The 22,169-nt window shown below is 40.9% G+C and overlaps 1 protein-coding gene across 1 annotated transcript in view; it reads left to right on the plus strand.

Moving 5' to 3' along the window:
* Psmb2 (proteasome 20S subunit beta 2) overlaps nucleotides 1-22,169 on the plus strand; it is a 36,650-nt gene that overhangs the window by 9,456 nt on the left and 5,025 nt on the right. The window lies entirely within an intron of this gene.

The following is a 22,169-nucleotide window of genomic DNA, read 5'->3' on the forward strand; positions in this document are numbered from 1 at the left end:
CTGAACCCTTCCCATTGCTAATCATTCATTTTTAGTCCCCTGGGGTTTGTTTTCCTTCGGTCGTTGTTGCTTTTTACTGTCTAATTCTGTTGTTTGGGAGGCTAACAAAGACTTTTGAATTCAAGGCTAGCCTGGTCTACATAGCTAGTTCTAGGCCAGCCCAGGCTATGTAGTGAGAATATGCCTTATTTCAAGAAGGAAATTAAAAGAACGTTTTGGTTTTTTGTTTTCTTAACATCTATTTTGTATGTGGTGTGGGTGTGGAGGTCAGAGAGCAAGTTGTCAGAGTTAGTTCTCGACTTCCACTGTATGAGTGCAGGGATCCAGCCCAGCGGGACAGGCTCCACGGCAGTTGCCCTTACCTGCTGAACTGTCTGTCTCACGCCCAAAAGAAAGGTGGTGTGTTTGTTGTGGTATACTAACATGAAGGACTGTGAGAAACGGCCCCATTCCCTGAGACTTTATTTTTTCTCAAAGCAATTTTAGGCTCTCAGCAAAATTAAAAGGAAAATACAAAAATTTTGCCCATATAAACTCAGCCCAGATACATGCATATAACATCCTGCATTATCAGCATCTACCAGAGTGGTATATTTTTACAAATAATGAACTTGTATTGAGAGCATAGATTCCTAATTTACATTAGGGTTTGCTCAGCGGCATTCATCCTGTGAGTTTAGATGCATGTGAAAGGACATAAATCCATCAGTATCATTCAGAGGATTTTCACTGCCCTGAAAATCCCTGCCCCCCACCTATTCATTCTTCATCAGCTTAATCCCCGTTAGCCACTAGACCTTTTACTCTTTACGTCGTTTCCTTTCTCAGATTGTCATAGCTTAGAGTCCGAACCAAGGTAGGCTCTCAGATTGGCTTCTTAGGGATGTGCATTTAAAATCCCCCCATGTAGGGCTGGAGAAGTGGCTCTGGTTAAGCACACTTGCTGCTCTTCCAGAGGACTTGAGTTCAGTTCCCAGCATCCATGTTAGTCAGCTCACAGTCCTCTGTAACTCCTGTTCCAGGAGATTCGATGTCTCTGGCCTCTACAGGCAACTGCACTCATGTGCATGTATCTACATGCAGATGCACACACATACACATAATTTAAAATAATAAAAAATCATCATGGCTGGAGAGGTGAATTGGTGGTTAAAAGCACTGGCTGCTCTTCCAGAGGTCCTGGTTCAGTTCCCAGCATCCACGTGGCAGCTCATAACTGTCTGTAACTACAGTTCCAGGGGATCCAACACCCTCATGCAGGCATGAATGCAGACAGAACACCAATGCACATAAAATTAAATTTCAAAAAACCTTAAAAAGTGATCAAATCAAATTCCTCCATACCTTTTCCTGGCTTGGCAGTTTATTTCTTTTTAGCACTGAGTAATATAACTTTGTTTAAGGGTACAGCAGTTTATTTATCCTTTCTCCTTCATTGAAGGACATTTCTGTTGCTTCCAATTTGAGGCAGTTTGCATCGGAGATTTTAGATGTATTTTCAGTTCTCTTGGTAAATGTGTGGTTGCTGGTTTGTGCAGAGGGAATATATTGAATTTTTTTTCCCCTGGTGACACTGTTTTTTTGTGTAGCCGTGGCTATCCTAGAACTGACTCTGTAGACCAGGCTGGCCTCGAACTCAGAGATCCGTCTGCCTCTGCCTCCTACCACCACCAAGTTAGAATATGTTGAATTTTGTAAGTTTGTTGAATTTGAAAGTACCAAAAAAATTTTTTGAAGTGTTTTTATTTTTGTTCAACTGTAGCTGAAGGTCCCTACATGGTTGTAGAGGGAAGTAACCTATAGTTTTCTGTGGCTGTTCAGCCAAAGCATGGGGAGTTGTCTTTGTTTTTTCTCGTCTTATACTGTAGCATTCTCTGTCTTATGTTAAAAGACGAAAAATGACTTAAAGATTGAATGCTTAAAGACTGTGTAGGGTGTGCCAAGAAAGTTCCTGTGATTGCCAAGGGTGTGTATTTTCTCCACAGGGACTAAGTAAATAGACTCTTACCACGTGACCTTACCCCCTGTGCCTATTTATTCATCTAGGATATCCAGATAACTTCCTAACCCCACAGGAGTGCCAGGAAAATGAATACTTGTAAATCATAATATTTAACATTCATATGACTTCTGCCCAAAGCATTTTGCTTAATAATTTAATCTACTCACTATTCCACTGAGACAGATCGTAGTTGGTTCTCTTGCTGATACTGTGAAAAGCCTAAAGTGGCAGAGGGACTAGTTCAGGGCACACAACAGGTCAGACAAAGTGGCAGTAATTGTACCATCATTTGACTGTTTGCCTTAAGGTCAACCCTTTGATTCTTCAGTAGCAGTTTAGAACATTAGTGCTTTTGGTGATTTGGGTTTCATCTACCTTCTTAAACTTAGTCACGTGTAATCAAAGCCAGTATGGGTATTAAGCTTTTTATAAACCTGCTTGCTGCAGTTTTTTTTTTAAAGATTTATTTTTAAAGATGTGTTTGTGTGTCTGTGTATGAATATGTGCACATGACTGTGTGCCTAAGGCGGCCAGTGACATTGGATCTCTCTGGAGCTGGAGCTCTATATAGCAGGTTGTGAGCCTCCTGACATGGATGTCGGGAGCAGTGCAGGCTCTTAACCATTGAGCTATCTCTCCAGTCCTACTGTAGATCTTTAAAGCACTTTTATTTTCCAGTGCCTGATACTATACCTCAAACATCTCACTAAATAGAATCTGTCCCAGTACTAGCTTTGACCAACGGCTTTGTAATCTCAATGATCTATATACAATTGTTTTTAATGTGTGTATTTTGCCTTCATGTATGTCTGTGCACCATATTTGTGCAGGTGATCATTATATTTAAGAAGAAATCACAGACATAATGGATTGCAAGTTGAAGACAGGTTTGTGTACATTATTTTGGTCTGGGTGAAAAGTTAGAGATCTGTTATATAATCTTTGAGGGAGAAATGTGGGTCAAAATAGGTTTCCTCTCACCCAGAAGTACCTGTGCTATGCAAGGAGTATGCTACAGCTCCTTGTGTAGAGTGTCCTCTGACTTACCAAGCAGAACTGGAGTAAGAATTCTAGCTTTGGGCACAATAAAATCTTTACCATTAAATGCTGCAGACATTAAATGAATTAAGCTCCTTTTAGAATTGAGATAAGAGTGGAAATTTGCTTCATGCAAATGCAGTGAATCCACATAATCTTCTCTACTAGCAGAAATGTTTGATGTTTTGAACAAATAAATATCCCTGTAGACAATGCCAAGGCGCTCTAGTAAGTATTGACTACCTCTGCCTTGTGCTCCTTTGTTCTTCTAGTCCTTATCAGAGTAGATTCTAAAAAAGGGATTTGTACTTGAGTTCCTTAGAATTTTATGTTTAAGTATATATGAGTGCGAGCGCATGTGTGTGTAGGTGCCTAGGGAGGCAAGAAGAGGGCGTTGGATTCCCTGGAGTTAGAATTACAAGTGGTCATGAGCTGCTTGATATAGGTTCTAGGAAGAGAATGCAGGTCCTCTGAAAGAGAAGCAAATGCTCTTAACTGCTGAGCCATCCCCTCTAACCCCAGTACTTTATTTTATTCTAGAGAGAGAAATGATAATAGTTTTGTATATTCCTAATATAAAGTCACTATAGTTGGTATATTTACATGGTGACATTGTTTGGCATGTGATACATATTTTGGATTAGCCAGATTTTATGTATATGGAGTTTCATGTCTATGTCTATAGCTTAGATATTTTGATGTTCTCTGTGTGTGTGCGCACGCGTGTGCGCATTGACAGTGGTATCAGATTAGAAGACATTTATTTACTATAGACTGTATAATGAGTCCTACATAAACTAGGTTATTAAAATGCAGACAGTTTGGAATTGTGGTTGAATAGTCTTTGGACTATTGCTAGTTGTATGTCTTTGAATTAATTCAAAGCTCAATTTCCCTATTTACAAAATAATAGTACTTCATGGGATTATTAAAAAGATTAAGAGGTAATCATGCAAAGCTCTTTGTACATTATATAGAACATGCAGTGATTTAATAAATGATTTTGTTTTTATGCCTTTATTACTGTTTGGTTAAGGAAGCATTTTAATGGCTATAAGTTATCTTTATAGGGAATTATTTGTTGATTTTGTTTTTTTGGTTTTGGTTTTTTGAGACAAGGTTTCTTTGTGTAGCGCAGGCTGTCATGGAACTCACTCTATAGACCAGGCTGGCCTTGAACTCAGAGATCCACCTGCCTCTGCCTCTGCCTCTGCCTCTGCCTCTGTGGTGCTGGGTTAAAGGCATGTGCCACCACCACCTAGCTTATTTGTTGAATTTTAACTGAATTGATTAGTCACTAAGTGGGGGGCAATAGGAATTTTCTAGTATTGATGGAGAATATAGAAATAAACCAACATTGAGCATCTGTTACATATTAAGCTTTGGTCTAGATTTACCCAGTGCTTATGATTGCCACAAACTATAAAGGGCTATTTAAGTTCCAATTAATTAACCCCTTCTCTCCATGACATCTGCCACCTTGGCTTGAACCTAGGGCCTGATAAAATAGTTTAATTCATTTTATTAGATAAGAAAGTCCAGGAAAGTATCTCCTGGATTTTTATTGAGTGAGAAATAAACTTGTATTTCCTAGTTTGGGGTTTTGAATGAGGCTTAGGCAGGCTAAGTGTGTGCTCTGTCACTCAAGCTCTTGTATCTGTATGTTTGTGCATGTGTGCATGCCATGGCACACCTGTGGAGCCCAGAAGAAACTTCGGGAGTCGGGTTCTGTCATCATTTGGGACTCAGGGATTGAATTTAGGGCCTTTAGGCTTGGTAAGCAAACCCTTGAGTCATTTTTCATGCCTGGCCCCACTGTGGCTTTTTTTTATATGATTATCTGATTTCCCTAAAAATCTGTTCTATACACCATCTCCTTGTCACTGGTGTGGGCTGAGGTATGAACCAGCCCATTCTAGTGTCCTTGAGTGATGTGGAGTTTTGTGTTGAAGCTTCAGCAGAATGCTGGCCTCTGTAGTGTGTGATCTTCTAGGCTTTACTACTGCTACTGACTGATTAGTGTTTTATAGAACTTTTTCTGAAGTGTTTCATAAACCTTTAGTCTTTCCCCCCCTCGTGATTGCTTAGCAAATGAACAGTAGAAATAATGAAGAATATCTAACCTGGCGTACTGGTTTTCAGCCCTTGTTCCATAAGCTGCCCTTAAACATTTACCAGGAAAGATGAGTGTGATAAAACTCAGCTCAGTTTCACTCTAATTACCTTTACTTTTATCTTTCACATGCAGGAATTGCATGTAAAATTTTAATCCGAGAAAATGGCTTCATCATTAAGTCTTAAAGTCTAGTAGTTAAACCTGTCGTCGTCGTCGTCGTCGTCGTTGTTGTTGTCGTCGTCGGTTTAGTGCCTCCTCTGCTGTGAGCTGGTTGACGATGCTGAGAGTGTGCAGTTGATTGGGTCGATAGCATGATCTGAAGGTCTGCTGTCGTGGGTGGGGATAGCTCAGCAGCGGAGCACAAGCTTAGCACAGCCCTAGTTCAGTCCTGGTTCCAGGAAATGAACCATAAAGATCTGATGTCAAGACTTGAATATAGTTTTTCAATGAAAGAAAAAGAAACCTGGGAAAGATTTTGGGTATTAGTCACTTCAGAAGTGACCACTGCTTATCTCTGCCCTGGATTTGATGTATTTGCTTTGGGTAATGGGGGTAGGTGCAGTGTGCTGCTATTCCAAAGAATCCTGTTGCTGTGAGACTGCTGTTCTGCACTGGAGTTATTCTCTTTATGCCTTACGTGGTTGGCACAGAGGCCATCATCTGTTTATTGGTATCCTTGGGATCATGTGACCTGGTGAACAGATGGGCCAGGTGAAACCTTGACTTTGCAGGTCTTATCCCCTAAACACAACCATCCATTTGTTACATATGATTAAACTATCACTAACAAGGGTAATTTCACATGCTTATTGGCAAATGTGGTTAGCAGGATGTGACATGACGAAGCACTGTCTTCCTCCTCTGTGTGCCATCTCCCTTGAGGCTTCATCCTCCCTGCTCGCCCCCACCATGCCCTTGCCCAGGCTTGCCTTCCAGCTCACCTGCTCCAGATGGGCGGCACAGTGGGAGGACACTGGCAAAGGCAGATGTGTTTGTTTTCCGGAGACAAAATGTTGTGCTGCTGCAGATGGCAGTGCCTTGGAGCAAATGGCAGCCTTTGACACTACTGCCACACAGCCCGGGCATCTTGACAGACAGAGCTGGCTGCCTCTTAGTGATGGGGGAATGGGGGGAACAAACAAAATTGAAGATGTTAATCAATTCCTGGACTTTGGGTGCAAGTAGCAGTGTTCTGCTGGGAGGGAGCAGTTTTCCTCCCCCCCAGATGTCTCAGTCAGCTAGTCGGTGGATTTTCACTGTGGGCCAAGAGGTCTATGTGTTTGTTACTTTACCTCCTAGCATCAATAGGACAGACTAAAAACTAAACAGGCTACATCTAAACAGGTATTCATTTGTACTGCAAAACATATGTATATCCCAGGTCACATCAGTCTCCTAGGATTGGGGATGGCTCATGTCTGCCCCAATGGAGATACTCCTGTTCTATTTTTAGCGGCCATTTTGATTATCCAAAGGCCCAGAGACAGGTGTGCCTTGAAGTTGAGGTACCTTAATTAATATGACAACACTGTGCTTATACTGTTTTTCACCAGGGTAAAAATTCTGACAGCTGTCCTTTTAAGTAGTTTGCTTATTCAGTCATTAGGGTTTGACTAAGTCCATTAAGAAGACAAAGAGTGGTTGTTGAATCATTATACCTACTGGCTCCTAAGGAAAAGAAAATGGCTTCAGAAGATCCTTCTTTGAAGCTACTGGCTTTATCTGAAAACCTTTTTTCCCCTTCTTAAAAAAATTATGTGGTGTTTTTCCCAGCCCCAGTGCTGATAGAGTTAGGATTCTGCAGGTGTAAAGTCCTCCCCCTCCCCTTCCCCATCTCTCCAGGGGGTTGTATGTGAGAAGGTGTTGCTTTCTCACTCAGAGAGCATATATGTGCTACCCTGTTGGATGCCTGCTGTGAGCAGAGAGAACCCCTGTTCTTGTATGGAATAAGCCTATTGGATGGCTGGAATTGTACAATCCCATAATGCTAGCTTTTCACCTAAACTGTCTTTCCTAAGCACAATGGAGGTGAAATAATATACGTAATTGGTTTAAGTTTGTATTATTTTGAAACTTACATCTTTAAAAATTATGTGGTTTCCTGTCAAGGTTTGGTTCAAGGCTAGAGCAGCAGGATGCTGCTATGTTTCTTACACACTTTGAAAGACCCATGCACTCTACCTTTACAATTGCTTTAACTAGTGCCCCAGTTTGGGTAGGCATGGCTGTGGACAAGCCCTAACGCTCAGACAGAAACACACATAAGCCCAGGCATCTTGGTGACCCCTTTTATCTTTGCAGGAGCACACAATGTTATAAATTTAAGAACTGGTCCCCCAAACCCTTTTTAAACTCTGACAAAAATGCATGTGTACAGTGAAGAAGGCTTTGCAGTAGAGGAGGAATTGACCGCTTTATAACGTGGGAAGTGCTTACATGTGTATCTTATATTCATTAAGCTACACATGTATGTTTTATGTATTTTTACATATGCTATTCATAAAAAGGTCTAATTCATAAAAAGACAAAGGCTAAAAGAGCAAGGAAGCATGATATTTTTAAGTTAAAAATGAGAAAAAGCAGTGTAAATAAATATAATTCACAGGACTGGAAAGAAGAAAAGGGAGGGGAAGGTTATGATTTCTGTGTGCTAATTGCCTGGTGTTTTCATTTGTTAGGGAGCTGAGGGCCAAACTTAGGGCCTTGTGCTTGCCAGGCAGATTCTCACCACTGAGCTAAATCCCAACCCAAGTATAGTAACCTGAATAACTGAAATGTTCTAGAGAATCATGCCCATCCCTTTCTGAAGCCTTTAATAGGGGTGGCTTAGAGCCAAGGTGTTCTTTAATTACTGATAGTTATTCACGCTGCAGCTCTCCAACCTGCACTGGCTTGGGGGCTAAGGAAGCAGGTGCAAGTGCAGTGTGTCCTTTCAGATAGGAAAACGAAGAAGTAGAAAGTCAGTTGTACTGCAGAGTGGAAGTGCTAGGGCATGGGTGTGTCTGGGAACAGACTTAACCTGTGCTTTGAGAGACGAGAGATGCAACAAAAGGGAAAACTGGAAACAGACCATTTGTGTGAGAGCATGTTAGTGTTCACAGATGTTCAGGGCAGCAACAGATAGTTCTCTGATCCACTTATTCCTCATTTTATCTGTTTTGAGTGATAGGGTACAGCATAAAAATTAGGGTATTATTGATTTTTTTAAAAACGTAAATAGATGACATATTCTATTGTATATAAAATCTGTAGTTTGGTAAATAAGGCTGAGAGTTTTAAAGATTTTGTTGTTGTTCTTTTTCAAGACAGGGTTTCTTTGTGTAACAGCCCTGGGTGTCCTGGAACTCACTCTAGACCAGGCTGTCCTAGAACTCGGAGATCTGCCTCTGCCTCCCGAGTGCTGAGGTTAAAGGCATGCACCGCCATTGCCAAGCTAGAGGGATCTTAAGAGATTGGAACATGAGAGATAGTCCATGTTATCATAAAAGCAGTGGGCCAGGTCTAGCAGGATGGCTCAATGGTTAATGAGGACACAGGTTTCAGCACCTATATCACAGCTCACAACCATCTGTAACTCCAGTTCCAGTGGATTCAACTCCCTCTTCTGGCCTCCTTGGGCACCAGGAATGCATCTGGTATACATGCATACATGCCATGGAGACGAATATTCTGTACACACAAAATAAAAATAAATAAATCCTGAAAACAAAACCAAAAATCAGTGGTCTTTCTGAAAACCTTTTGGCTAAATAGAGGAGGTTTACACAATCAGATCAGATTTTGTTAGATCATTATCTGCTCTTTGGTGGAGTATTTGAGGAAAGAATTGAGGGAATGGGGAAACTTTAGAGCTCACATAGCCACTGTGGCTGTAGGAATAACTTACATTGGATATGAGGTGTTAATAAGGAACGGTGTTCTCACAGAAGGGTCCCTAAATATTCTATTTTTCCTTGAGAATTCATTGTTACTCTGTATGTACACTATTGATATCTAAAACATCTACAATTGTATATATTCTAAATATTCCCTCCCAGAAGACCATAGTGTCTATTAACTTGGAAATGAATCTGTTAATGTATTCAGCATTCCTAGTTATTCATGGACATGCTCAGTGTAGACATTTAATATGTAACCTGAGTTATGTGTGTTGATAGCAAAGTATGGCTTCTGCATGAGTTTTAGGAACTTACTTGAATGCACATGGAACCCTATCTTTGTCTTAGAAACTACCAGCTCAAGAGAAAGGATCTAAGTGGCCTGGTTGCAAATGTGGTGTTGATTTTGCCATTGCAGGGTCAGCAATTTTATTTTGATGTTATTTGGAAGAAAGCAGTATTTTTGATTAGCAAGTAAAATTAATGTAGAAAACAAATACTGTGTTAACTAGTTGGTATAATAAGGCATCTGTGCCATGTTGCATTTCAACTCATTAAATTTCTCAACTTCTAATTACAGTAAGGTTACAGCTTTTAACAGAATCAACCAAACTTGAGCTTAGCAGTGGCTTTAGAGAAATAAAGTTAAGGGGCTGGGGAGATGGCTCAGTGGTTAAGAACACTGTTCTTCCAGAGAACCCAGGTTCAATTTCCAGCACCCACATGGCAGCTCACAACTGTCTATAACTCCAGTTCCAGGGGATCCAGCACCCTCATATGGACAAAACCCTCATACAGGCAAAAAGGAAGGAGGGAAGAAAAGAGAAAGAGAAACAAAATTAATAGCATTTTGGCATTTTTGTGGGATGGACTTAGACATTGAAATGACATGCTACTTCTTTTTTCCCCCCTCCCCTTTGGCTCCTACAATTCAGTTGGTTTAGTACTTGCTATTTACTCTTAGGAACTCTAACACAGGTAAGCACTGTGATTCATCACGACTGTTAGACAAGTGGGTTGAGCATTTGAGGCTCTAAGTGGAGCAATATACTTTCAAAGAAAATGACCTCAGGCAGTGAGAAGAAATAGCACAAATCCGGTTGGATGGTTGAACATGGCTCATTTAGGGTTTCTGAACGTCCAGTGGTTATTTAATTTCTTTCGTTCTCAGTATAGCATGAACATTTATAGACATTAATTGTTACTAGAGAGTAAATCTAGGGCCTCATACATCTAGGGAAGTTTTGAATCACTGAGCTACATCCCTAGCAAATATTTAGTGATTATGTCTTTTTGGTTTGAGGCTTTTGTGTTTTGTTTTGTCTTTCAAAACAGGATTTCTCTGTATAGCCCTGGCTGTCCTGGAACTCACTCCATAGACCAGGCTATCCTTGAACTCAGAGATCCACCTGCCTCTGCCTCCTGAGTGCTAGGACTGAAGGTAGGCGTACACCACTGCCACCTGGCTGATGAGTTTTAAGATGTTATTTTTTTATTATTTGTTTTATGTGTGTGAGTGCTTGATCTATATATATTATGTCTGTGTGCCACATGCATACCTGATCCCAGTGGAGGTCAGAAGTGAGTGTCAGATCCCATGTAACTGGAATTACAGATGATTGTGAACCGCTGTGTGGGTGCTGAGAATTGAACGTGGGTCTTCTGCAAGAACAAGTGTTCTTAACCACTGTGTCATCTCTCCAGCCCCAAATTTATTTTATTTTAAATGGTTTTTAGACTTACTATTTTATGTAATGTGTATGAGTGTTTTGCCTGCATGTGTATCTGTACACCACGTGTGCCTGGTTCCTGAAGAGGTCAGAAGAGGCCTCCCCTGGATCCCCTGGAACTGAAGTTATGGACAGTTGTGAGCCACCAGGTGCATTTTGGGAATCAAACCCAGACCCTCTGCAAGAGCAACAACTACTCTTAACCACTGAGCCATCTCTCCAGTCAAAATTCATAATTTTTAGTTATATGGGGGCAGGTACGGGGGGAGTACAAGTACCCTTGGAGGCCAGAGATATCGGATCCCCTGGAGTTACAAGCAGTTTTAAGTAGTTATGGGTGCTGGGAATTGACCTCATGTCCTCTGCTTTTTTTTTTTTTTTTTTTTTTTTTTTTTTTTTTTTTTTTTTTTTTTTGAGAAAGGGTCCCTATGTAGCCCTGGTTTTGTATCTGCCTCCTGAGATCTGGGATTACTGGGATTAAACGTCATGTGCCACAACACCCAACACAGTATGCACTCTTAACCACTGAGCCATATCTCCAGTCCTGTGTTTTCTTTCATGTATGTGTGTATATGCTCATGTGTGTACATGTGGATAGAGGCCTGAAGACATTGCATTTCTTCCTCAGTGCTGTTTGTCTTGTTTTGTTTTTAAAGATAGGATCTTACTCACTTGAACTTAGCAGATTCAGCTAACCTGACTGGCCATCAAGTCCTAAGATCCTCCTGTCTCTGCCTCCCTAGCAGCAAGATTACAGATGCATGCTGCCATGCCTGGCCTTTTTTTTTTTTTTTTTTTTTTTTTTTTTTTTTTTTTTTTTTTTTTTGGTTTTTCGAGACAGGGTTTCTCTGTGTAGCTTTGCGCCTTTCCTGGGACTCACTTGGTAGCCCAGGCTGGCCTCGAACTCACAGAGATCCGCCTGGCTCTGCCTCCCGAGTGCTGGGATTAAAGGCGTGCGCCACCACCGCCCGGCATGCCTGGCTTTTTTACGAGTGCTAGAGATGGAATTTGACTGCACCACCTCCCCAGCCTGTTGGTTTTAATTTTTGAAATAAAGTTAGAGTATAGTCAAGGCTGGGAATTTGGAATCCTCCTGCAGAGGCCTCCTGAGTGATGCTATAGTGGAAAAGTTTATTTATGAAACGTAGAGTTAATATTCTAACTAGTTTAAACTTGTAGAGTTTTCTTTTTTGTTGTTGTTGTTTTTCTATCTGTCCACAGGACTAAGGGTGAAGAAGGACACTGCCTTCACATTCCAACTCTCTACTGTCCTTTAGCCAGCTGATAGCGGGAGCTCAACTTTCCTAAGTTCTTTCTTGTGTCTGAGTCTTTGCTAATATTCTCCCCAGAATATGCCTGTGTGTCCCATGGCTGGTTCTTCACCACTAGCTAAACTCAGTTTAGCATTTATCAGAGAAATTCTCTCTGCACCCTTTACCCCGTTCCCTCACATGAATGTCAGCCTCAACTTCTTTGTGCTGTCATAGCAACCTACATATACTTCTGCCATGTCCCGTTGTGGCTGTTTCCTTCACTCTCTTCCACATGTGCGAACGTGTAGGTGTTGGTGTGAGTAAACCCTCCTCACTGGCTGCCTCTTCTCAGTCTTACTGACTTTGTACCCTGACTTCTCTTTCCAGCACTACTTTCCCCTTTAAGGAAAGTCTTAACTCTTGGTTGCATTTTCTGTTCCTCTTGTTGCTCAGTCTCACCAGTTGACCTTCTAAATATACCTCACATTCCACACCTACACCATCCCCTTCTGCCACAGTTTAACCTTCACTGTCTTCCATCGGAACTGTTCATCATACTATTAACACATATTAATAACTGTTCTAAAATGGTAAGTTTTCACCATCTCCTCTGCTTGCATACTGCTCACATTCCTCCTTTCTTTTAAGAAAGGATCTTACAAAGCTTAGACTGGCCATAAATGCAATGTTTTTGAAGGTGCCTTTAATTTCAACACACACACACACACACACACACACACACACACACACACACACACACACACACACACACCCCTGCCCGCCCACCAGCTTCTATCTCCCAAGTGCTGGGATTATAGGCGTGTGCCCGCACACCTGGTTTAGCCTGAGCTAGTGATCAGGTGAGGCTGGTTGAGTATATGCCAATTTCTTAATTATCCTGTCTTGTAATTCTAGGGAACTTTTACAGGATTTGATTAAAGATTTTTATAAACTGTTTCTATGCTTAAATAGAAGAGATTGAATCTATGCATGGTTTTGTTTTTTGTTTTTTAGTGTTTTGAGACAGGGTTTCTCTGTGTAGTTTTGGTGCCTGTCCTGGATCTCACTCTGTAGACCAGGTTGGCCTCGAACTCACAGAGATCCACCTGGTTCTGCCTGCCTAGTGCTGGGATTAAAGGTGTGCACCACCACCAGCAGGCCATGTTGTTTTGTTTTTTTGAGACAGGGTTTCTCTGTGTAACCCTGGCTGTCCTAGAACTCATCCAGGCTGGCCTTGAACTTGGATAGTCACCTGCCTCTGCCTCCCAAGCGCTGTGATTAAAGGTGTGTGCCACTACCTCCTGGCTATACGTGGTTTTCTTAAAAAGGAGTATTTTTGTCTAGGTGTGGTGGCTCATGCCTGTAATCTCAGTACTTGGAGGGCTGAGACAGGAGAATTGCCATGAGTTCAAGGCAAACATGGGTTACTTAGTGAGACCTTTGTCTTATGGAAATGATTCTGTATCACTTAGGAATAGAGACCATAATATTTTAGATCAAGTAAACGTATTTAATCACAATAATTGGAAATTACTAATTTTAAAATATTTGAGATGAATTTTATTTTAAATGTGAAAATCTGTAATTAGGGCCAGCAGGTAGAGACACTTGCTGCCATACCCGAGTTTGGTTTCTGGAACTCAAATGGTAGTAAGAGAGAACTAGATTCCTGCAGGTGTCCATGTATACACTCTAGCACTCATGAACACACAAATATTTTTTAATCTGTTATTAAAGTAGCAGAATTAGAATTCTAAAATTATACTCTGAAACCATCCAAAGGTAGTAAATTCTGTTGGTTGTTGAAAACAAGTTCCTGAGTCAATTCAGAGCATTAGTGTAGGAGAAGAATTGATCCAGTTTACTTAGTAATAAAGATGCAAATGGGTATTGACAGAGCAGTTAGGGGATTGGTGTCACAATTATTTATTGAATAACTCCTACAGATACTTGGTAGTTTTAGACCTTACAGAAGAATTACAGCTGTAACATTAAACCTGCTCTCTTAAGGCCTAAAATATTATTGATCACAATTGGATATGGTAAGTGAAATACAGAACAATAGGTACTAGTATAAAAAAGTAAGGGATGTTTGTGTGTGAAATTCACAGCTGTTTATTGAATCATACATTTACACTAATTTTCATTTTTGTGGAGGCAGAATGGTTTTCTGAGAAAGCACACCAGACTTGTAGTTGGGAAGCCTGAATTCTGGTCCTGAGTCTGATGCTAAGAATCCATGTGGATCACAGTCTTCTCTTTGAACAATGGGCCCATGTGTAAAGGGAATGCTGGGTAAGCTCATTGAGCTCATAGATTCTCCAAACATACAAACTGCATTTTTATGAGATGTCTTAGGATAAAAGATAGAACCTTGGCAGTCTGCTGGACTAAGAGGAACAGGCTTGGGGCAGAGGAATAGATCAGTGCTAAAGCATGTGTTTAGTATGCACAGGTTTGATTCCCACCCACCCCCAAAAGTGGCCGCAGTATTCTTTTCAAGATATATTGTCTGTTTAATATGTTTAGAAATCCATTGATAAAAATGCTCACCTCATTTATCCCATGGTGATTTAGTATCTACTTCCACATTACTGACCCACCAGGCGTGGAAGTATGCTTCCCACACTGCATAGGATTCCAAGGTGCAACATGGCCCCAAAGAAACTGCACTTTTCTTCAAGGCCCCTCAGTCCTAGTGATGTCGTCCCATTCAATTAGAGGTGGCAAAGGCTGGCCTGACTCCAAAAGAAGACTGTCAATTCCTTTCCCTTTCTGTGTCCACGCTCGGCAGGATGCTTCCTCACGCCCACCTCTCTCCCCCTTGCTGTGACTTTGGCTTCCGCCAGATGTCACACCGCTGCTTGTCACCGCCCAGACTCTCATCATCGCTGATTTTGTTGTTTCAGTGTATTTGTAACAACTGTTCTCTTTAGCTGTAAAATTTATGGAATTTCACGCACTTCTTAAACACCACAGTGTTCCTTTTTCATAGTAAGGAAACAGTCGAGGAATTGTTTGTACAAAAGTTAGATTTAAGCAAAGTTTCTGTGTGTGTTGTATGCTCCCCATTCCCAGATAGAACTGAGCTTAGTTCTGTGGCTCTCAGGGGCACAGAGATAAGTTAATGCATCTTGTTCTCAGGAAGAAGTACATAAGAGATATACTTTATGGTTAATGTTATCCCTTTGGTAATCATAAAAAGGTAGATAATTTTATTCTCTGTGACAGCTTCTCCTTGATCTTTGTATTATCTCGTCAAATCTGCTAATACAGTTAGAGCCTAAAAATGAGTAGGTGAAAGTAGCTAGGTTTTGATATTACTGTGCATCGGGCATTGCACTGAGTCCTTCACATGTATTTATTTAAACCCAAGGAAATCTTAAGTGGCTTGGAACTCTTCACTTAGTAAATAAGCTTAATGTGTACTTTTGTTTTTTGTTTTTTGAGACAGGGTTTCTCTGTGTAGCTTTGCGCCTTTTCCTGGAACTCACTTGGTAGTCCAAGCTGGCCTCGAACTCACAGAGATCCGCCTGGCTCTGCCTCCTGAGTGCTGGGATTAAAGGCGTGCGCCACCACCACTCGGCTAATGTGTACTTTTTAAGAGAGGGAAAATATATCTGTCTGACCCCTCACACACTGATAAGAGACAATTTTTTTTTAAAAAAAAACATTTATTTCTTTATTATGTATACAGTGTTCTGCCTACATGCATGCTTGCAGGCCAGAAGAAGGCACCAGATCTCATTACGGATGGTTGTGAGCCACCATGTGGTTGCTGGGAATTGAACTCAGGACCTCTGGAAGAACAGCCAGTGCTCTTAACCTCTGAGCCATCTCTCCAGCCCGAGACAATTTTTTAACTTGGCATTAGGACACATGTCTATGATCCCAATACTAGAGATATGACACAGAATGTTTACAGCAAATTCAAGGCCAGTTTAATCCACATAGTGAGTTCCAGGCTAGCCAGGGCTGTATAAAGACCATGTTTCCACCTGCCTCCCAAAAAGAGAAAGGCAAAATTTTACAATATTTTTAAGTCCCTGGTTGGTTTATTTGAAATTTTTTTCTTTGTATGTCATACACAAATCTAAGCATGTTGGTGTTCGTAAACCACTGGTGGTGATCATCAGGCTGTTGTTAGGGAGTGAGTGCCTTACTACGTGCTGAGTTCTTCTCCTAGATGAACAGTCGAATATTTGTGTTGGTTGAAACACACACACACACACACACACACACACACACACACACACACACACACATATACACACATAGTATTCAGTCTCAGCCTTTGCTGTAGAAGACGTCTAGGCATCTAACACAAGTCTCTACTGCAGACCTCCTAACCTTGTCTTTGCTAGAATAGAGGTTACTTTGTAAAGGGCAGGATTTGGGGTCCTGTTATCCGGTGTTTGTACTATCCAGTAGTTAGGTGGATTCTTGCATTTAGTATGCATTTAGTTTAGTATGTGTTACTGTGCATAGGAAATATGGGAACTGATGAAAAAGTACATAGGCCAGAAAGTGATGCTTAATGCTTAGGATAGCTACATCTACAAGAGGCAGTATGAAAATACTAAATATGTGATGACTTAGTTTCCAAATGTGGGTCTATATTTTTTTCTGAGGGCCTAGAGTAGACTGACCTTGAAGTCAAATAATACTTTTAAGTGTCTAATACGATTGCTTTCAACCATGCAAGTCTGTTAATCTTTGGGCATGGGTCAAGAATCCTAGGAAGAAGACACTAGGAAACTTCCCCTCGCCCTCTTTTTTTTTTTTTTTTCTTTGGTTTTTTTTTTTTTTGGTTTTTTGAGACAGGGTTTCTCTGTGTAGCCTAGCTGTCCTAGAACTCTGTAGGCCAGGCTGGCCTCATACTCAGAGATCCGCTTGCTGCTGCCTCCTGGGTACTGAGATTAAAGGCATGCAGCATTATACCCAGCTGATACTAGGAAACTTGTCATTTACTACTTGCTCCCATGTTCCAGACAGTGTGCTAGTTACTTGTAATAAACATCCCTCTGTGTCCTTTTATAAAGACACATACCTATAAGGAATTTGCCTTGTGTCAGGAGTAGTTGGACTTCCAATTACTTATACTTTTTATTTCATAGATTGTTTTAAAAACAATCACTTATGAAGCCTATATTGTACTTCAGCTATTTACCGTGAATGTGCATTATTTCTACCCCCTCACTACAGCCTTTTTGTACTTGGCATTATCCCATATTTCAGTTGAGAATTCTAAAATTAAAACAGGTTAAGTACTTTTTCTAAAGTGACACATATGCTAATAGAATCAGAATTCAAGCTCAGGTCCAGCCCTTTGTTCCAAGGCCTGTTTCTTCCTGAATTGTTTCTCTGTGGTATTAGTTCCCTTTTGATTTGGGACTTAATGTCTAACTTGCGTCCTAAACTGTTTTCTCCTTAGCAGCTTGTGGCTGGAGGGAGGTTGAAAAGAGAAGCAACAAATCCACTTTTTTATGGAGATGTAGGCTTTTAATTTAAACTTGAACCACTTCTCAGAAATGGGGCCTGTGGGGCTAGAGAGATGGCTCAGTAGTTAAGAGCACTTACTGTTTTTCCAGAGGGCCTGGTTCAACTCCCAGCACCACATGGCAACTTGCACTGTCCATAACTCCAGTTCCAGTAGATTCAATACCTCCTCTGACCTCTTGGGACTCCTATACACACATGGTACACTCAGGCACACACGTATATACTTAAGATAAATATTCTTTAAAAGAAAGAAGTAAGGCCTATCACATCCTTGCCTTGGTTTAGTAGTTTTCTTAATATTTTCTTGTAATTTTAAACATTAACCACATATATGTTAAAATGTTCGAGATGTTCTCTTGTATGATTATTAGTGTTCACTCATTTAACAAATGTTTATTGAATATACGGTGTATACCGGTACATCATTGAAGAAGACAGACATACTCCTGCCTTCATAGAATTTATAATATATAAAGTATTTGTGAATAGGTGAATTATATCTTCTATATACTGTTTCCCCCAATCACAGCACAAGAGGTCACAGTTGTGTAAGCTGTTAGAATAGAACAGAATTGTAGGAACCTATGCTATTAACTTTCCTTGTAGAACTGCTTAGAATAGCACAAAAAATGAATTGATCTAATTCCAGCAAACAATGACAGCATTCAAAAATTTATGTGAAACTTAAAGACAAAACAAACAAAACCTAGTGTAAGTCAAAGGTCTTTGATGGAACATTGTCAGAATTTCTGAAACTGCAAGTTGTTACACAGATGTATTGACTTAATTAGTCTAGATAACACCACTTATTTATGCTTAAGCATCTCACACATGCAAAAGTTGGTAATTCGAAGTCACACAATATTTGTGAGTTATCTTCTATATCACAAGTTGTAGTTTCTGACTACCAACTTCACTGAGTGTATAGGAGATGTTTAAGCATAAATAAATTATATTATGTAGATAGAGTAAGCACCACAGTTGCTTCTGGACTTGTGTTTACATGGGGTATTGTGTAATCTTCTAATAATGGCTGTTGAGTGATATGAATTGTTCTGAAACATGATTTAATCTCATACTATGGGAAGAGCTTCATTAAATTGAACATACCTGGAATCTGCTGCTTGAGCCCTCTTTGAGAGTCTGGATGGATTCCTAATACACCATGCAACTAGGCAAAATCGTTTTGGTTAACCATGCAGTGGGTGTTTTGGGAGGACTTAGAAAAAAAGATTAAACTTACTTTGTGATGGGTAAAAAACTGTATCATGAATTCTCTTATGGGAGAATGCTCATTAAAGACACTAGGCTAGTCTTTTTCTCCTCCTCCCTAATCCTCCTGATTTTAACTATAAGAACATCATGAGATTTAGCCAGCAATGGTGTTGCACACCGTGGGAGGCCAGAGGCAGGTGGATCTCTATGAGTTTGAGGCCACCATGGTCTACAGAGGGAGTTCCAGGACAGCCAAGGTTACACAGAGAAACCCCTGTCTCAAAAAACAAACAAAAGCATCACAATATTCTATGTCTTGTCAGATTTTGCAGTACTGTTTTCACACTTTAAAAAATTCTATTAACTATATATATATATTTATCTTTAGCTAATTTAAGCAGAGCTTTTGTGGTTGTTTAAAGAGTGATTTATTAAAATGTTAGACTGTAGCTAACACACTAGAAATTTAGATCATCTAGGGCTTTTCCTGGGGGCTGGAGAGATGGCTCAGAGGTTGAGAGCATTGACTGCTCTTCCAGAGGTTCTGAGTTCAATTCCCAGCAACCACATGATGGCTCACAACCATCTATAATGAGATCTGATGCCCTTTTCTGGTGTGACATGCAGACAGAACACTGTATACATAATCTAGGGCTTTTCCTATATTGTTTTTCTCTTGCCTTAGAAGATAGACAGGGGTAACAGAGCCAAATGGATCTCTGTGAGTTCAAGGCCAGCCTGGTCTACAGAGTGAGTTCCAGGAAAGGCACCAAAACAATACAGAGAAACCTTGTCTCAAAAAAAAAAAAAACAAAAAAAAAAACAAAAAACAGGGCTGGAGAGATGGCTCAGAGGTTAAGAGCACTGCTTGTTCTTCCAAAGGTCCTGAGTTCAATTCCCAGCAACCACATGGTGGCTCACAACTATCTGTAATGAGATCTGGTGCTCTCTTCTGGCTTGCAGGGATATGTGCAGACAGAACACTGTATACATAATAAATAAATAAATCTTAAAAAAAAAATAAGAAAGAAAATTGAGCTCAGGGCCCACTGAGGTGGATCAGCTGGTAAAAGCCTCCGATCCCATGACCCACATGGTGAGAGAATCGCTGTTACAGAGTTGTCCTCTGAAGCCACGTATGTGCCATGGCATGTGCATGCAGGCAGATACACGTGCACACGTGCGCGCGCACACACATACGTAAGCATAATAAAAGAAAACAGACACTCAAAGCATTTAACATTTAAGCCTCTTGCCTATGGTTGGGCTCACTGAAAAGGTAGTACCAAGCACAGTTCCAGAGTACAGCACACATATTGGAAATTGATAGGCCAGCCATTATTTTCCCAGAAGTCCTGACTACTGTTGGCTAATTCTTATTCCTGTGAGCTGTCTACTGTTTTACTCCAAGGATAGGTACCTGTTTGGAGGTTGGAGCTCCTATAATTTTGAAGGGACGTTAGAACTCTTCCTGCTCAGTAGCACAGCTGGGGTAGTAGGATTCCAATAGGTATATTCATGTGTTCTAACATGAGTTTCTTCAAGCTACCAAATGCCTGCATTGGTTAGTATGCAAAGAATATGCAGTGTCCATGGTGATGTATTGTGTACCTTAATACAATTTACCTGAAGATTAGAGAACAAAAGCCATTAGATTAAACATAGAGGCCAGGCAATGGTGACACACCCCTTTAATCCTTGCACTCGGGAGGCAGAGATCCTCCTGGATCTCTATGAGTTCAAAGCCACCCTGGACTACATGAGATTAACTCGGTCTAGGAGAGAAAACAGGGCCAGGGAGTGGTGGCACACACACCTTTAATCCCAGGAAGTGATGGCTGGGCAGAGAAGGTCTATAAGGCGTGAGGAGACAGGAACTAAGGCTTTTTTCCGGCTGAAGCCCTTTCAGCCGGAGCTTTTCAGGCTGAGAAGTCCTGGAGGTAAGACGTGGCAGTGGCTTGTTCCTTTGTCTCTCTGACCTCTCAGCCTTTACCCCGATATCTGGCTCCGGGTTTTTTATTAAAAGACCTATTAGAATTCTTGTTGTAAGTGTCTTTTGAAGCCATTGGCTGTTCCAACTTCATATTCCATGGTAAGATGTCTCATTTAATTGAACATAAGCGTACGTGAAGGGATAGGCGCAAACCACGGGCAAGGTTTACGTGCTACCCACTGAAGCAGATACAAGAAACATAAGAATAAACAAAAAGCCCACAAATGGGATTCCCAGCACTGGTGCCTGGGGCATAGGCAGACTCAATTTAACATGGCAGACGCCCCCGCCGATTATAGGAAAAGTAATTATCCATTTGGAAATGAACAGCAGTGCAGAGGAGTCGGGGGTCACTGTAGTAATTTGTGGTGTTAGACTTCAGATAATAAGAACAAATATTTACAAAATGCAAGTTACAGCCAACTTTTTATTTGTGTCATCGATGACAAGTAGGTTTTTATCCATCTCATCTCTTTGGTTTTTCCAGACAGGGTTCTCTGTGTAGTTCTGGAGCCTGTCCTGGAGGCACCACTGCCCGGCTCGGCTCTGATAGTGTTTCTTCTTTCATTTCACAAATGGAGGCAAGGGCTGATGTTTCCTTGAGGGAAGGCCCAGTGATTTTTCCATCTTCAAGGAGTCTTGTTCTATTAGGAAGGGGTTGGGCCGGTGGGATGGCTCAGTGGGAAAAGCTGCGTGCCATCAAGCCTGATGACCTGAGTTCAATCCCAGAACCCACATGGTGGAGGGAGAAAGCCAACCCCCAGAGCTGTCCTCTGACCTCCACAGATGCACAAACATGAGAAGTAAATGGAGTTTTCCAAAAAGAAAAGGGAAATGTAGGACATGCATACACAAATACAATAAATAAATGTAGTTTAAAAAGAAAACGTTAGCAATTCATTTAGCTCTTCAGTTCTGGGGCAGCTTTTTGTCATCATGGTCTGCTCTTACTTTTTTTTCTTGAGTTGAAAAGTACTGATTGCCTGGTGGTGGTGGCACATGCCTTTAATACCAGCCCTGGAGTGGGGGGGCAGGGAGGAACAGGCAGGCGGATCTCTGTGAATTTGAGGCCAGCCTGGTCTACAGAGCGAGTTCCAGGACAGGCAGGGCTGCAAAGAAACCCTGTCTTGGAAAACCAAGAGAAAAGTGTAGTGATTTTTAACTTAAATATTTGTTATACCTCTATCCTTCCTTTCTCCCCTCTCAGTAATTATAGAGCATATAGTTTATTGTTTGATATTAGACTAATATCTAGCCTGAACTAGTTTTGGGGTAGGATTTCTGGGATGTGTCAGGTATTTGGGGTTTTTGTTGTTGTTGTTGAGATATGACTCATTGTGTTGCCCAGGCTGGCCCCTGTCCTAAACTCCAGGGCTCACTAGTTTGCTTATTTTGTTTTTGGGGTTTTGTTTGTTTGTTTGTTTTTAATATTTGTTTTCATT

This window comes from Peromyscus maniculatus, chromosome 2 (assembly GCF_049852395.1).
Source record: "Peromyscus maniculatus bairdii isolate BWxNUB_F1_BW_parent chromosome 2, HU_Pman_BW_mat_3.1, whole genome shotgun sequence".
Classification (NCBI taxonomy): domain Eukaryota; kingdom Metazoa; phylum Chordata; class Mammalia; order Rodentia; family Cricetidae; genus Peromyscus; species Peromyscus maniculatus.